Raw genomic sequence first — 15,624 nt, 5'->3', positions numbered from 1 at the left:
CCTGAAGTCAGAAGGGAGGCCCCCAGCCTAGGTCCCCCCACCGGAGCCTCCAGCCAGGACTGGCTCTGTACACAGTGTCTTGCCCGGGTTCTCCCTCCGTGCTCTTGGTCAACTTCCTGTAATGGGAGGAACGCTGACACACTTTCACAGAAGGGGTTATAAATTTAGTTTTAAAAGAAAAAGGTACTGCAAAGTGACCTGGAATTCACTTTGTGCCCTGGGGTTCCACTCTGGCGGGTACATACCTCCCCCTGGGAATCCTGAGAACGAGGCCATGAGGCCCATGGTCACCAGGGAGCATTCCCTGGCCCTCAGTGTCCCATCCCGATTCCCCCCTCCCGCCCCTGATCCTGGCAAGTGTTTCTCTCACTTAGGTCTCTAATAGTTTGATTCAAAGTACATGTGCACACCACCAGTCCCAGTACTTGGCTCTCCCATTTCCTTTTATTCAGCGCTCATTTTTTGTGTGTTTGTTTTGAGACAGGATCACACTATGTTGTCCTTGGCTGACCTAGAAGTCACTACATAGAGCAGGCTGGATTTGAACTCACAGAGATCCTCTTACCTCTGTCTCCCAAGTACTGGGATTAAAGGTGTGCACCACCATCCACAACTAGTTAACAATAGTTTTCATTAACTATTCTGAAACAAAACTTGCTATCCCTATACCAAATCCAGTGTTTCTTGCCTTCCTTAAGAGGAAACTGGAAAAAAGTAAATGTAAATTTCAGACCCTCCCCGGCGAGACCAGAACTGCACAGGACATGTTCTGACAATCCAGCCTGTGGGTCCTGGGGACCCCAGGATGATCATTCACCTCCTTTGCTGGGAATTCTGCCTGTCACCTCCAGTCATCCAGGCTCCAGTAGTTCACAGGTGGAATGCTGGTTGAAAGTCATCTGTGGTGTCAAGAGCAAGCTAAAGAGGAGAGGAACAAAGGAGATGGCAAAACCCAGGTTGGACAGTCAGTCTCCATACCTCTCATTGGCAGAGAGCCAGTTCCCCGTACCTCTCATTGGCCGAGAGTCCCCCGTATCTCTCATTGGCTGAGATTTCAGTCCCCTGTACGTCTCATTGGCAGAGAGTCAGTCCCCTGTACCTCTCATTGGCTGAGATTCCAGTTCCCCATACCTCTCATTGGCTGAGATTCCAGTCCCCTGTATGTCTCATTGGCTGAGATTCCAGTCCCCTGTACGTCTCATTGGCAGAGAGTCAGTCCCCTGTACCTCTCATTGGCTGAGATTCCAGTTCCCCATACCTCTCATTGGCTGAGAGTCAGTCCCCCATACCCCTCATTGGCTGAGTAGAGAGTGACCACAGCAGCATCAGGGTCCCCAGGAACTGGGCTAGCATTTCAATTTCAGAGACTTAAACTAGAAAGCCATAGAGAGTGTTCTTCAGAAAGCACCCAGGCTGAGATCTGGTAGAGAATGTTGGGAAGCTCATGAATAGTATTGGCTTTGCCGTGGGAATGCCTGCCCCAGCCCTTGACCATACTGCATGCCTTTCAGAAGGTTCAAGTAGACAGAGCACTGATAATGGAAGGTGCAACACCTTTCACCCAAGGGAAATCACCATGGAGACCTGGGGTTAGGGTCTTTGTAATAAAGCCGGTGACTAGTAAAGTCCCTAGTTCATGGAGAGGCCTAGCATCCCTTCCAGCAGCAGGATCGCAGATCAAGGCTGTAGGCATGAGAACAAGAGGGAGACATGCACAGTACTGCCTAAGACAGATGTGCAAGGAAACAGACAAATGGTGTGCAGAAAAGGCAGGGGGCATGAGGACTGGAAATGCAGATGGTATCTAAGTATTAAGCTAGGAACTGGGCTTGAGACCGAAGGTACAAGGCAACCACTGAAGGTGTTGGAACAGTGGTTCTCAACCTGTGGATCATGACCCCTTTGCAGGGGGTCACCTAAGCCCATCAGAAAACAAAAATATTTACATTATTATTCATAACAGTAGCAAAACTACAGTTATGAAGCAGCAATGAAGATAATTTTGTGGTTGGGGCTCACCACAACATGAGGAACTATATTAAAGGGTCTCAGCATTAGGGAGGTGGAGAACCACTGTGCCAGAGTAAGACTGGCATAGTCGTCAATGCATAGCAGCTGAAATCTGGTGTTGAGAAAAACACTTTGGTCTCTAGTGACAAATGGAAACCATAGTCCAAACAGGAGCTCCCAAAGCAAGTGGTAGAGGTGTATCCGACATGAAACACGCCAAGGACACCCCTATGGACCAAGCCAACACCTGGAACATAGAGTAGAGGGGTGGGGAAGAGTACAGCCATAGGCCCATAGCTCGGAAGGCAAGAACTGAAGACTAGAGAAGCAGAATTGTCCTGGGGACACTTGTGGGGAGGAGTCCAAGAGCAGACCACTAAAAGCAGAAGTATGGGAGAGTGGAAGCTGGCTTGGAGGGGTGGAGGTAGAAAGGCATAAATAGAAATGCTGATGGTAAAGAGAGATGGTGGAGGTCAGGGTGGAGACATTAGAGACAGGAATGGAGGTAGTGGTGGTGGAGAGATAGAATGGCTGTGGTGGAGGTGGAGATGGTCATGCCAAGGTATTGGTAGTAAAGGAGATATTGGTAGTAAAGGAAGTGGTAGTGGTAGAGATGGTTCTGGAAATGAAAGGAGTGAAGGTAGGGATGGTCTCATACATCGTTGTGGTGGTGGAGATGGTTGTGGTTACAGCCATAATGGTATTTAATGTGGTAGTAGTGGCAGAAGTGATGGTAGAGATAGTCACAGTGGAGGTGGTAAAGTGGAGGTAGTGATGGGGATGGTGGTGGGGATAGAAATAGTGGAGATAGTCATGCTAGATATGGTAGAGATAGAAACGGTGATGATATGGTGATTATGGTGGTGGTGGTAGTGATGGTGGTGGTGGTAAAGGTGGTGATGGTTTAGGTGGTAGAAATGGAAGTAATAGTTCTAGATATTATGGTGGTGGAGGCAGTAGAGATGGTCATGGTACATACAGTAGAGATCGTCATGGGAGAGGCAGTAGAAGTAGTCATGGTGGAGGTCGTAGAGATGGTCATGGTACAGAGGGTAGAGATGGTCATGGTACAGGCGGTAGAGATGGTCATGGGAGGGGCAGTAGAGGCAGTCATGGTACAGGCGGTAGAGATGGTCGTGGTACAGGCGGTAGAGATGGTCATGGGAGGGGCAGTAGAGGTGAAGTGATGATGGTAATGGAGACAATGGTGGTTGAAATGGTTGTGGGGTTCAGGTAGTAGTAATGGTGTTGATGGTGATAAAGGAGGTAGAGATGGCTGTGGTAGTGAACACGGTGATATGGGTGATGCAGACGGTCATGGTGAATGTAGAGAATGGGTGGAGTAGAAATGGTGAAGGACAAGGTGGTAACCAAGGTGGTGAAGATAGTTGTGGTGGAAGCGGTGGAGGTGGAAACAGTGATGGTGTTGAGACGGACATGGTAGAGATGATAGTGATGGGTGTCATAGTAATAGGAGCAGTGGAGATGTCATGGTGGATGTGGGATGGTGTTGATGATTGAGGTAGTGGCTGTCATGGTGGAGGTGGGATGGTGTTGATGGTTGAGGAGAGGAGAGGGTCATGGTGGATGTGGGATGGTGTTGATGGTTGAGGTAGTGGCTGTCATGGTGGAGGTGGGATGGTGTTGATGATTGAGGTAGTGGCTGTCATGGTGGAGGTGGGATGGTGTTGATGGTTGAGGAGAGGAGAGGGTCATGGTGGAGGTGGGATGGTGTTGATGGTTGAGGAGAGGAGAGGGTCATGGTGGATGTGGGATGGTGTTGATGGTTGAGGAGAGGAGAGGGTCATGGTGGAGGTGGGATGATGTTGATGGTTGAGGAGAGGAGAGGGTCATGGTGGAGGTGGGATGGTGTTGATGGTTGAGGAGAGGAGAGGGTCATGGTGGAGGTGGGATGGTGTTGATGGTTGAGGAGAGGAGAGGGTCATGGTGGAGGTGGGATGGTGTTGATGATTGAGGTAGTGGAGAGGGTCATGGTGGAGGTGGAGATGGTGTTGATGAGGTAGTGGCTGTCATGGTGGAGGTGGTGTTGATTGGTGATCATGGTGGAGGTGGAGACGGTTGTGGACATGTGATGAGAGAGTTGGTAAGACTGTCATAGTAGAGGTAGTAGAGATGGTAGAGGTGGAAATAGAAGTACCAGAGACAGCCATAGAGGCAGGGATAGTAGAAGTGGTGGAGATGGTGTAAGGGCAAATCATTTTAGCCACTCTGCTGTGCACAGACTTTTATTTTTGATTCGATCCATGAGTCATGAAATTAGTTAATAAAGAGAGAGATTCGTTCTGCCAGGAAGTTTAATTGAAACAAAAAAATAGAGTGGGAAGCCCCAAGAGAGGGGGCTTCACCCGGGAATTTACCACTAGGTGTTCTGTATGCAGCGCCAGAACAACATGGGAATACGCATCCCAGTAAACATCACGGGCACAGGCTTACACATCACCGGAACAACATGGGAATTCGCATCCCAGTAAGCACATCACCGGAACAACATGGGAATTCGCATCCCAGTAAACATCACGGGCACAGGCTTACACATCACCGGAACAACATGGGAATTTGCATCCCAGTAAACACATCACCGGAACAACATGGGAATTCGCATCACCAGGACACCATAACAGGCACAGGCTTACACATCACCGGAACAACATGGGAATTTGCATCCCAGTAAACACATCACCGGAACAACATGGGAATTCGCATCACCAGTAGACACATCACCGGAACAACATGGGAATTCGCATCACCAGTACACCATAACAGGCACAGGCTTACACATCACCGGAACAACATGGGAGTTCGCATCGCCAGTACACCATAACAGGCACGGGCTTACACTCATCTGACTGCATGTCTCTCCCGGGCAGAAACAGCAGCAGCTAGAGACATTCTGAGGCAAGTTTTTAAGCCTCACAAACAAGGGGCTCATTGCCCAGTCATCGGCAATCGTCCGAATACCTGGTCCAGTGTCCCCTCCAGACACTGGTCAGCTGTCAAGGATGCGAAGCTCATCAACAGGTCTCTATCTTAATTAAAACAAAGATACTCCCTGTTCTCGATCCTGAGAACTGGCCAGGTTCTCACAGCAGAAAGGGGGGTCATCTACAGTTCCGGCCTTAGACTGTTCAGGGCCTTAACATAAGCCTCTCCGTTTTCAAATCACCCTCCTCACAGATGGTCATGGAAGTAGTGGTAGAGGGGTATGAATGTGGTGTGTGTGTCCTGTGTGTGTGTGTCTCTGTGTGTGTGTTCACACGTGTGGGGTTGCCACTAGAATCCGAGCACCCATGCATGTTTCAGGAGCCAGCATCGTCTTAGTGGGGGCCGGAGATCTAGTAGAGTGAGAAACTGAAAGCCTGGGCCATGTGCAGCTGCCCTCCGCTGAGGAACTCCTCAGAAGGGACAGAAGGCACTGCTAGACGCCCTCTCTCCAGAAGGAGCAGCTGAACACGACCTCCCGCTGCTCTGCTTCCTCAGCTCTGCAGGGTTTGGGCCCCATGCTGACTTCTGTGTTATCTGTAGCAGATAGCCACTTGTCCACAACAAGGTGCACACTGCGTGCATCGGGCAGCACAGCACGCATCGGGCAGCGCAGCACGCATTGGGCAGTGGTATGCAGGACACTGACTGGGTTTCAGGTCCTGTCCTGAGTCTGAGTGTGCTCAGCAGATGAGACACACTCCGTGGTCATATTCTGGGTTTCCCAGTCTCGGAGTGGACACTCAAGTGAGCAGTGTTCACAGGCGTAGGTGCAGGCCTGACAGAAACCGTGTTAGACTGCATGACAGACAGAGCCCTCTGGACAGGTGTCAGCTGATGAGGGACCCCAAGGAAAAACATCCAGAAGGGATCACACAACGGTCCTGTGGCCTAAGAGAAGCAAATATCATGACTAGGGACAGTGTCACACTTGCTCCCAGATGTCCAGGGAGTGCTCAGGCTGGACACTGGCACCAGCATCGTGGGGACACCTGATCTCCAAACACCTGGAACCGACCCTGCTCTCTTGTTTTCTCTCACACCCTGCATTGCTCCATCAGCGAACTCTGAGGCCCCAGCACCCCAAGTTCACCATCATATGACCCTCTCCATCTCCACCTGACCTGAGCTTCCCACTCACAGCTGGGTAGTCCCAGTCTCTTGACAAATGACTCACTTCCTAGAAGGACTCAGGCTCCTCTGCAGTCAGGATGCCCTGCTGGGGATGGCCCAGAACTCTAATTTTGAGGCTAGAGTTCCAGATCTGCTGTTCGCCCAGTAGCAGAGGCAAGCTAGCTCTGCCGCTTAAAACCTCAGTTTTCATAGTTGTCATCAGTGTCTAACGATGGTAACGAGCTGATGGTAACCATAAATTCCTTACCCAGGCCTCACCAGCATCATCCCAAGTCACCCATCCCTACAGGGATCTGGTCCAGGACTGCCATTTCCTCCCTTCCACTGTGGTGCTCAGAGGACATCTCCTGCATGTCTCTGAACCCCGGCCACTCACAGTATGGTTCTCAGTGCAAGGTCTTGGTCCACCAGACCCAGCCTATCCTCCTCAGGACTAGGCTACCTAAGCGCTCAGAATAGTGAGGTCACCCAACGCCAAGGACTAAAACAGGAGGCCCCCTCCTTGGCCAGCCCTGTCCGGGTGCGTGGCTCATCTCTGCTAATCACGAGGTGACACAATCAGGGTTTAAAAATACTACATGCTTTTAACTTGGTGCAAGAGAGGGAACGAGAACGCACAGTCTGTGTGAGCAACTCAAATCAAAAATAAATGAGGCAAAAAGAGTCTCCAAAAATAGTGCAGCATCAAAGGCGGCAGCAGCCTGCGTCGCACGGCCAGCTGTCCTCAGCTCTGAGCCTCTGCCGACGCGCAGTGTCGCAGAGGGAGGCTGGGAAGCTGGCTCTACGGTGTTCACTCCGGAAGAGATTAACCAGGCTGCAATCCAGTAGAACTGACAGGAGAATGAAACCAGCACCGAGGTGAGGGCCCCCCACCATGCTGTCCTTATCCTGTGACCCAGCTGGGCAGTGAGGGCAGAGACTTAGGCAGACAGCAGCAGGAAGGGTTATCTGTCCAGGACCCTTCCTCTTTGACCTGGGATTTCCTCTCCAGACTCAGAGTGTCCCCCATAGAAGAACTGGGCAGCCCCCCGATATGTACAGACCCCAGCTACAGGGTAACAAGAGCGACATGCACAGTGTACATAATGAGGGTCTACGCATCTGCCTTAATTTTATCCTAGTGGGTGTTACCTGGAATTTGGTGGGGGGATTGTGTTTTTAAGACAGAGTTTCACTATGTAGCCCTGGCTTTTCTGGAACTCATTATGTAGACCAGGCTGGGCCTCGAACTTACAGAGATCTATCTGTCTCTGTCTCCTGAGTGCTGGGATTAAAACTGTACCTCAGCAGCCAGCAAATTCCAGTCCGATCCAGCCCACCACTTGTTATGGTAATAGGCGCATAGCCACGTCTTTTCCTTTACAAACAGTCTCTGGTTGCTTTTGTGCCCCCAGAAACTGACAAGCAGCAAATCCTTAAACTGCAGAGTTTTCCACTCTTCTTGCCAGAGATGGGTATCTAATTCACTGGGGGAGGGAAAGATACGTGTACACACATATGATTGTGCACGTCGAGGCCACAAGCCAATATTAAGTGTCTTCCTTAATTTCAAATTTCAAACTCAACAGAGCTTCTTGCTGAACATGGAACCATGCCCAACTTTTTATGCTGATGTTGGGGATTCAAATTCAAGTCTTCATGTCTCAGTGGTAAGCAATTTACTGAGCCACCCACTCCAGCCCTAGAAATGCTTTGCCCCTACGCCCAGCACCCTAGGGAAGGTCCCATGTGCTGGCGAGACCTAAGGTTGTGTTTATTGGTGTTGAGTGTGGCGTTTATTATGCCGGGGTTGGTTCTGGGCTTTAGAGGCATCTGCAGGAATTGGTGTCTCTGATTCGGAGAGCATTTTGTACAGGACAGTCACATGATCAGCCTCACATCCCACCAGCTCCAGTCACCTATAAACAACTTCAGCTTTGCTAGAACAAAGAGGACCTCCCATCGATGCCCAAGATCCTAGCAGAGTCCCCTAGATCCTCCTGCCCACCTCCTCGCTCTGTCCTCCTAACTCTGAGTGAAGAGTAGGTTGCACGGCAGAGAGTGGGGCTGGAAGGGACCTCACTTGTGGGGACCCCTTCCCTGCAGTGTGCTGATGTCCTCCTGTCAGCGTGCGATTCCATGGGTTGTGATAGAACTAGGCTAAACCTTGGGCAATGGCGATATCCCCATTGTCCTCTTGGTGGCAGGGCCATGAAGAAGGATCCTTTCAAGAGACCATAGCAGAGCTAGCCCAGAATCATATGGACCCTCTGTGGTTTGCCTTTACTCCAGAGTGAGGTCTTAGATAGGGGACAGGCTACATCCCGCCTGTCATGCCACCGCTGCCAAGGGTTACCCTTCAGTACCGGATATTAAAGTGGATTAGCAAATCAAATCCCCAGGAGAAGAGGCTGTGATCTCCTAAGAGGAAGACACAGTGGAGCTCCCAGGAGGGCTGGGAAGTTGGCAAACGCTGAAGATTCAGCCGAGTACACAGGAGGAGCAGAACCCAGTGACCAAGAGCGCATGGAGACAGGGCAGAGATGCACCTGTGTGTCATCTGTCCTCAGTGACCACAGACAGGTCCAGGTGCGAGATCCCAGAATCCAGGACAGGTAGCTGGGACTAGAGGCCTCAAATCATGAGGGATGGGGTGTATGAGGCAGATCAGGAGTCATGGTGTCTGCAGGGGAGGCGCAGCCCTTCATGTGTGTGTGTGTCTGTGCCTGTCCTTTGTCTTCCTGTCTCTCTTTCTGTCTCTCTCTGTCTCTCTCTCTCTCTCTGTCTCTCTCTCTCTCTGTCTCTCTCTCTCTCTCTCTCTCTCTCTCTCTCTCTCTGTGTGTGTGTGTGTGTGTGTGTGTGTGTGTGTGTGTGTGTGTGGTGAATATATGTATGAGGCTATGCATGCATTACAGGCATGTAACCTGGGTGCCAGGGATCCAAACTCAGGTCCTCGTACCTACACAGCAGGCACCTTATTGACTGAGTCATTTCCACAGTCCCCACCTTTCTAGAAAGCCGTGTTCTAACCTCTGGATCAAGGAGCTGCAGATAATTTTCTGTAACCAACAGACTGTAAAACACCTTAGGCTTGTCGGCAGGACAGTCTCCATGGCTGCAGATGGTCACTAACTTGCAGCGGTTGGCTTGTGAATTTGCAACTTCACAGCGCATTCTGTAAGCAGTGTATGAGGTGCCCCAGACGGGTTGACGACGGGGTTCTTGAGATGCAGTTCACCATTAGTCCAGGATCTCCAAATCGCTCTGTCACCGTGTGAAAGTCATAGACAACAGAAACAGGTACACTGTCTTTGCCCCTTCCCAAGCCATATGTTGAAGCCCTACCTCCAATGTTAAGGAGCAACGCTTTGGGGGAGATGAGAATGAACAGAGCCCTGAGAAATTGAGCCCCCTGACATTGAGTCCATGTCTTTACAAGAATAAGAGGCCGACGCAACTCACTCTGCGTCATGATGACCCAGCGCAAAGGAGGTCAGGCCAAGAAGAGCTCTCGCTGGAGGCCTGAGTCTGCTAGCCCTTAATCTTGGCCTTGTAGCCTCCAGACCTATGAGAAGAAAATGTCCATTGTATAAGCCACCTCGTCCCTGGTATTTCGTCTTAACAGACCAAGCTGAGACAAGCGAGTGTGGCTGTTACCAAAATTTCACTTACAGACACACATTTGAATTTTACATAACTGTATGAGTCATAAAGATGCCCTCTCTCTAGATTTTCTACCTACCATGTAGAAATATCAAAGTCAGGTGCCTGTTTTATCCTGGCCCTCGTTTGCCAGCCCCACCCAGGAGCAAAGACACAGGCCACCTCCATTCACTGACCAGATAGGAAGTTCTGCTCTGAGCTCTGGGTGATTGTCACTTTAGAAAGGGGGTGCCCTGAGTGTTGTTCCAAAACACAAGCAAATGTTGATGGAGAAAGTGCCCAGGCTCAGCAGCTGGATTCCTGCTCTGCGTTCACCAGGAGGTAGCTTGGGCATTGGGCACCCTCATCTGGCCTGCCTTTGAGATTTGGGAAGACTTCAGCGTATCAGCCCCCACAACGCTTGTTACATAGCATCGGGCCAACTGGATTAGCCTACGGCAGACACTTGTGCGGGAGGATCAGAAGCCCACTGCTTACTCTCAGGAACAGGCTAGGGAAAGCCATGCCAGATGTCCGCAGATGCAGGAAAGAATATCACGCAGCAGGGACCCAATTCGTCCTTTGTCTCCAGAGACCAGTCAGGAGTGGGCCTGACAGGTCTAGGCTTAGAGAAAACCATTTGACACAGACACACGAGAGAACCTTTGTCATCATTTCTGCTGTGCAATAATCTGTTTAGGGTCCTGGGGACAGGAGATGTTGGTAGCCAGCAGTGCAGGGACTGTGCTTAGGGCCCTGCTCCCCCAGAGCTCTGTGATGGACCCCAGCACCACACTTGGAGAGTCGTGTCACGGAAGCCGGTTCTTCCGAACATCTCACTGTGCTGTTCCAGAGGAATCTAAGTTACATCAAATTTGCACCATTTGCTATTTCTCCTCTCAGGGTGGGGTGGCTAATCTTGGTTCTCAACTTGGCAAACCTGGGAAGACAAAACCTCATCTAAGGAACTGCCTCCATCATATCGGCCTGTGGTTATGTATACGGGATGTTTTCTTGATTGCTAACTGATGTAGGAGTGGCCCCCTACTGTAGGGGGTGCCATCCCTGGGCAGGTGGGTCTGGGCTGGATAAGGAAGGTCTGAGCAAGCCAGAGGGAGTGTGCCGAGAGGCAGCGTTCTCTGTAGTTTCTCTGCTTGAAGTCCTCCTTTAATTCCCCTCAGTGACCGGCTGTGACTTGGGAGTTGTAAAGATGAAATAAACAACCCTTTCCACCCCAGCTTGCTTTTGGTCATGGTGTTTATCACCGAAACCAAACTAAAACACAGGGGAACCACTGGGATGGTGTTACTTAGCAAAAGAATTTTGATTGATTCCAAGATCAGCAGGGCACTCACAACTTAGGGAGATAGTCTCTATCATATGGACCCTCAGCCTGTGAATGTCACACCCATGCTTGACCCAGCTGGGATACCCCAACATCTCATGCTGGGGTACCCTAACATCTCCTGCTGGGGTACCCCAACATCTCCTGCTGGGGTACCCCGACATCAGCTCCTACTGCTGGAAGTTACAGCAAGACCTAGTGTGCAGCCATACCAGAATGTCCCCTACCATCAGGAACAGATCTTTCCAGAAGCCACACATCAGGGCTCCGCTACAGGCTGTGTCCCAGGTCTTCCCACCTGGGAGGTAATTTGGGAAGTAAGGTCCTAGGCTTGTCCTGTCAGCAGACATACCTGCCAAGTTGCGCGATTATATAAGTGTTCATTGAGTAGGAGAAGTGTGATTTCAATTTTGTCATTGTAAAAGACACGTCATAAAGCTTGTCACTGTAAAGGGCGGCTCAGCGGTGCTCAGTACCTTCACACTGTAGCAAAGCCCACTCTCCACCACCAGACGGCACCCTCCCATCTGCCCTTACAACCCCAATCCTCTCTCTGTGTCCTCTTTGTGAACTCACGGTATCTGTTCATGGCTTGGTGGCAGAGGCCACTTGTTTGTTCCTGGGTGCCCAGATCATGAAATAATCACTCAGAAACTATATTATTTGCAATACTGTTTGGCCAATAGCTTAAGCGTATTTCTGGCTAACTCTATACCTTAAATTAGCCCTTTACTATTAATCTGTGTATTGCCACGTAGCTGTGGCTTACTGGGTAAAGTTCTGTCCAGCGTCTGTCTCCAGTGGGGCTACATGACTTCTCCTTGACTCCACCTACTCTCTCCTCCTCTACCTGCTTGGAACTCCACCTTGCCCTATTCTGCTAAGCCACTGGCCAAAACAGCTTTTATTCACTAACCAATAAAACCAACACATAGACAGAAGGACTTCCCACACCAATGGCTGGCTTGGGGTCCTCAAGGTAACAAGTGTAGATTTTCTTTCCTTCTTAAGGGAAGAGTGTGCTGTTGTCCGGGTAGACCCCATTTGGTGTGTCCTGTGATTGATCATCTTGCGTGTACAGACACTTCTTTAAGGCGCCGGATTCAATGCTGGGGGTGGTAAAAGGGGCCTCTTTGGGCTCACAGTCTAGGGGCTTCCAGTCTGCTGCAGGAAGCCGGCACAACAGGGCGTGAGGCCAGATGACAAGAGCAGGAAGCGGGCAGGTCGCATCACATCCTCACTCAGGAAGCAGTGAACAGGAAGTGGGGCTAAGCTGAAAATCCTTACAGCCCAACCCTGGTGAATCTCCCTAATGTAGGAAGGCTCCACAGCCTTTCCTAGCAGGGTCACGGGCAGTTGTGTTTTTATATTTCCCAGAGACCCCCAGGCTGTTTTCTACAGAAGCTGAACACCCTCTCAGCAACAGTCAGGGGCTCCTGTGTCCTAAGTCTCTGTTGCCTGTTCTCTCTGGTTTCTGGCAGCAACCACCCTGGTGGACACGAGGCAGTAGCTCCTCATGGTTTGATTTGCATTTCCCGATGTATGGGTGTTGCTCAGCCTCTTATCCATGTTGCAGTCTGTGCATCTTCAGAGCGAAGTCTCTTCAAGGCCTCTGCCTGTTTTCTAGCCAAGTTATTCAGCTTCCTTAAGAGCTCTGTGCATGGTCCGGGCATTGATCCCTTATCGGTTGTGTCCTCTCTCCGTGGGGTCTCTTTTTACTGTTGATAGCATTTTAAGTTGGGTACTTCTGACTTTGCCTCCAGCCCCCTGCCTTCCTGGTCCAAAGTTACTTTTTTGTTTGTTTGTTTGTTTGAAGCAGCGTCTCATACAGCCCAGGCTAGCCTCAAACTCACTATATACCTCAAACTGGCCTTGAACTTATCATCCTGCCTCTGCCCCCTGAATGCTGGGATTGCAGAGGTATGTGCCACCATGCCCAGTTTATGCAGTACTGGGGATCAAACCCAGGACTTACTGAACACTGGGTCAGGACACTACCAACTGAGCTATGTCCGCAGCTCCAGAGCAGCTCAGTTACACAGCATACAGCTAAGGAACTGAGATCGACGTGTTTATTAAGACGAGTCTCACTGCGTAACCATGGATGGCCTGTAACTCACTCTGTAGACCAGGCTGGTGGTGAACTCCCAGAGATCCACCTGCCTCTTCCTCCCGAGAACTGGCCAAGACTTACTTTTAAGGGTCAGGAATGGAGTTGAGTCCTGAGACTGTTTTGGTGTGTCTGCATAGCTGAACAGAGGTGAGACCTGGGTATCTGTGACACTCAACTTCATCCATCGCTCCTGAGAGCTGGTCTTAGCCACCGTGAATTCTTTCCGCTCCGGGTAAAGCCCGTCTTTGTAGATGTCCTTCATACTGGGGACAAGAGGGCGGCTGCCCGTGTATGCGCCACAGAGTAAGGGTCACCCATCCTGTCAGAGGCCCAGGTGGGGGCAGGAAAAGGTGCTGTGTGGAAGACAGCCTGACGGGGGCCCAGTCCCGCTTCTCCTAGATTTGCTGAGTGCCCTTGAGTGCTAGTTAATGTGTGTGGGCCCTAATAGTCTGTAAAGTACAGCGCAGCGAGCACTGGGATCCGTGGACTAGACTGGGTTCAGTGGGATGAGCCTTTCTTCCTCTCTCCCTCCCTTCCTTTCTCTCCCTCACGGTGTCTCCTAGTTTTTCTTCTTCCTTTTCCCCCTTGTTCATCTCCCAACACCTTGGTTTTCTCACAGAACACTTGGATGTTTTTCTTTTCCCTCATCGATCTCTCCATTTATCCCTTGGGGCCTCAGGAGCATCCTTCTTCCAGTGCATGAGCTGGAGGCTGCAGAGCCTGGCACTCACGGAGAAGACGAGGACCACCTCCCTTCTGGGAAATGTAAATGAGGAGTGAGCTAGGCCTGCGGCTGGTGGTTTAGTCCTGTGAGAGTGACCAGCATAGCTAAGGGTGGCGTGTTCCCAGCTATTTATTTATTTATTTATTTATTCCTTCCTTCCTTCCTTTCTCTCTTTCTTCCTTTCTTTCTTTCCTTTGCCTCCAATCAAAGAGCTTGGAATCTCTCCTGGTTGCAGGGAGCCTGGTGGAGCTTCATGGGTTCCACCACTTAGCAGCTATCCCGACAGGCATGTCAGGGACTGCAGGACAGCAGGAAACCTTCCCACAGCTAGAGGCTCCCCCTGTAACCCATCTTTCCCAGGGTACCCTTGTCTGAACTGTCAGGTCACCGGGGTTTTTTTAGGACAGGCAGAAACCATGGAACGCAGCTCAAACTCAGCCAGGCCTGGGTTCGATCCCAGCCATATGCCTGAGCCTCCAGGACCCTCAGGGCATCATCTGTAGAAGGGGAGGTGGTTAACAGAGCCTTTCCAGGAAGTGAGGAACACCAGCTGAACAAGGCTTCCTACAACGCTGGCCCTGGTAAGAGGCTGTCTTTAGCATCACCAGGACTCACTAGGAGCTGGCCTCTCCCCACCTTAAGAAAGAGGCTCCCAGGTGATGAGTGTCTGGCTTCCCTTCTGGAGGGGCCCTGTGGACAGGAAGCAGAACCACAAAGGATGCTTCTACCCTGCCATGACTGTCTCTTCCCCCACTCCTGTCCCTGAGGCAACCGCACTGTCCACACACCAGGGGTGGCTGGGCCTTTCCACCAGAGGCCACGCCCTGACGTCCCTTGGGGGCCCTGGCTTGTTAGTCTCTGACTGTGCAGTAGCCCGGCTGCACATGGGGCCCTGGAGCTTGCCGCACCAACTTCCCGTTGGGCCTGTGGTCCCTGGTGGCACGCTGCTCAGCAGACAGTGACTCAGCCTTCCACCCGACACACGGAACATGGTCTCCTCTACAGGTCCCGGTCCACAGCAGGTACCCAGGGTGCTTTGGGGGTGCTTTCCAGGCAGGCTACACGACAGTGGTGGCTCCCTGAGCAGGCCGTGGAGCTGCTGAATGTCCAGGTTTGACACTGGCACAGATACCTCCCCAGGCTCCTTGTGGCCCCGTGTGGCTTCCTGTCCAGTCTTCCAGGAGCCACAGCCACTGAGCACACACGAGGCCCAACCGCGCGGCTCAGACAGTTGGCCCGGCACAGCAGCACATCCAGTGGAGGTCTGGCTGACACAGTTCCCCATGGGCCTCTGCTTTCATCCCTGGGGTGGCAGGGAGACAGCAGGGAGATCAAGGGCTCTGCAGGGTGCCTCTGTTCCTTCTTGGATGCGGGTGTGAGTGCCAGCTGCTGAGCAGCCCCAGTGACTCCTGGGAAACCTGCCCATCTGCTCTCTCCTGGTCTTCTACCTTTGACAAGGAGCCCCTGTCCCAAACTTTCCCACAGCGCAGCCCTGGCAAGGCAGATGTCACCGTGGCAGAGGCAAAGCCAGGGTTGACAGGGGCTCCAGGTTTCCTCCCTCCCCTACCAGGCTCTCTCATCCTGTACTTCCCCTCCCCCACTCCCAGCAGGGTGTGGCCACCGGGGGGGGGGGGAGGATGAGGAAGAAATGGTGAGCTTCCCAGTATTTGCGAGAGG

The 15,624-nt window shown here is 51.5% G+C and overlaps 1 protein-coding gene across 5 annotated transcripts in view; it reads left to right on the top strand.

The window, feature by feature from the left end:
* The window catches only part of Kcnab2 (potassium voltage-gated channel subfamily A regulatory beta subunit 2), an 89,863-nt gene that overhangs the window by 14,334 nt on the left and 59,905 nt on the right, over positions 1–15,624 (top strand). Inside the window, exon 1 of one of the 5 annotated variants that reach the window (XM_075946907.1) lies at positions 6,895–7,002. The exons of 2 other annotated variants lie outside the window; for them this stretch is intronic. The gene's annotated coding sequence lies outside the window, so the exon portion shown is untranslated. Of the gene's footprint in view, positions 1–6,894; positions 7,003–14,800; positions 14,970–15,624 lie in introns of those variants that run through there. 2 more of the 5 variants (XM_075946909.1, XM_075946906.1) reach the window with 2 other exon arrangements.

The sequence above is a fragment of the Microtus pennsylvanicus genome, chromosome 13 (genome assembly GCF_037038515.1).
Source record: "Microtus pennsylvanicus isolate mMicPen1 chromosome 13, mMicPen1.hap1, whole genome shotgun sequence".
Taxonomy (NCBI): Eukaryota; Metazoa; Chordata; class Mammalia; order Rodentia; family Cricetidae; genus Microtus; species Microtus pennsylvanicus.
Note: the sequence above shows the minus strand (reverse complement) of the source record. Positions and strands in the feature narration are given on the sequence as shown.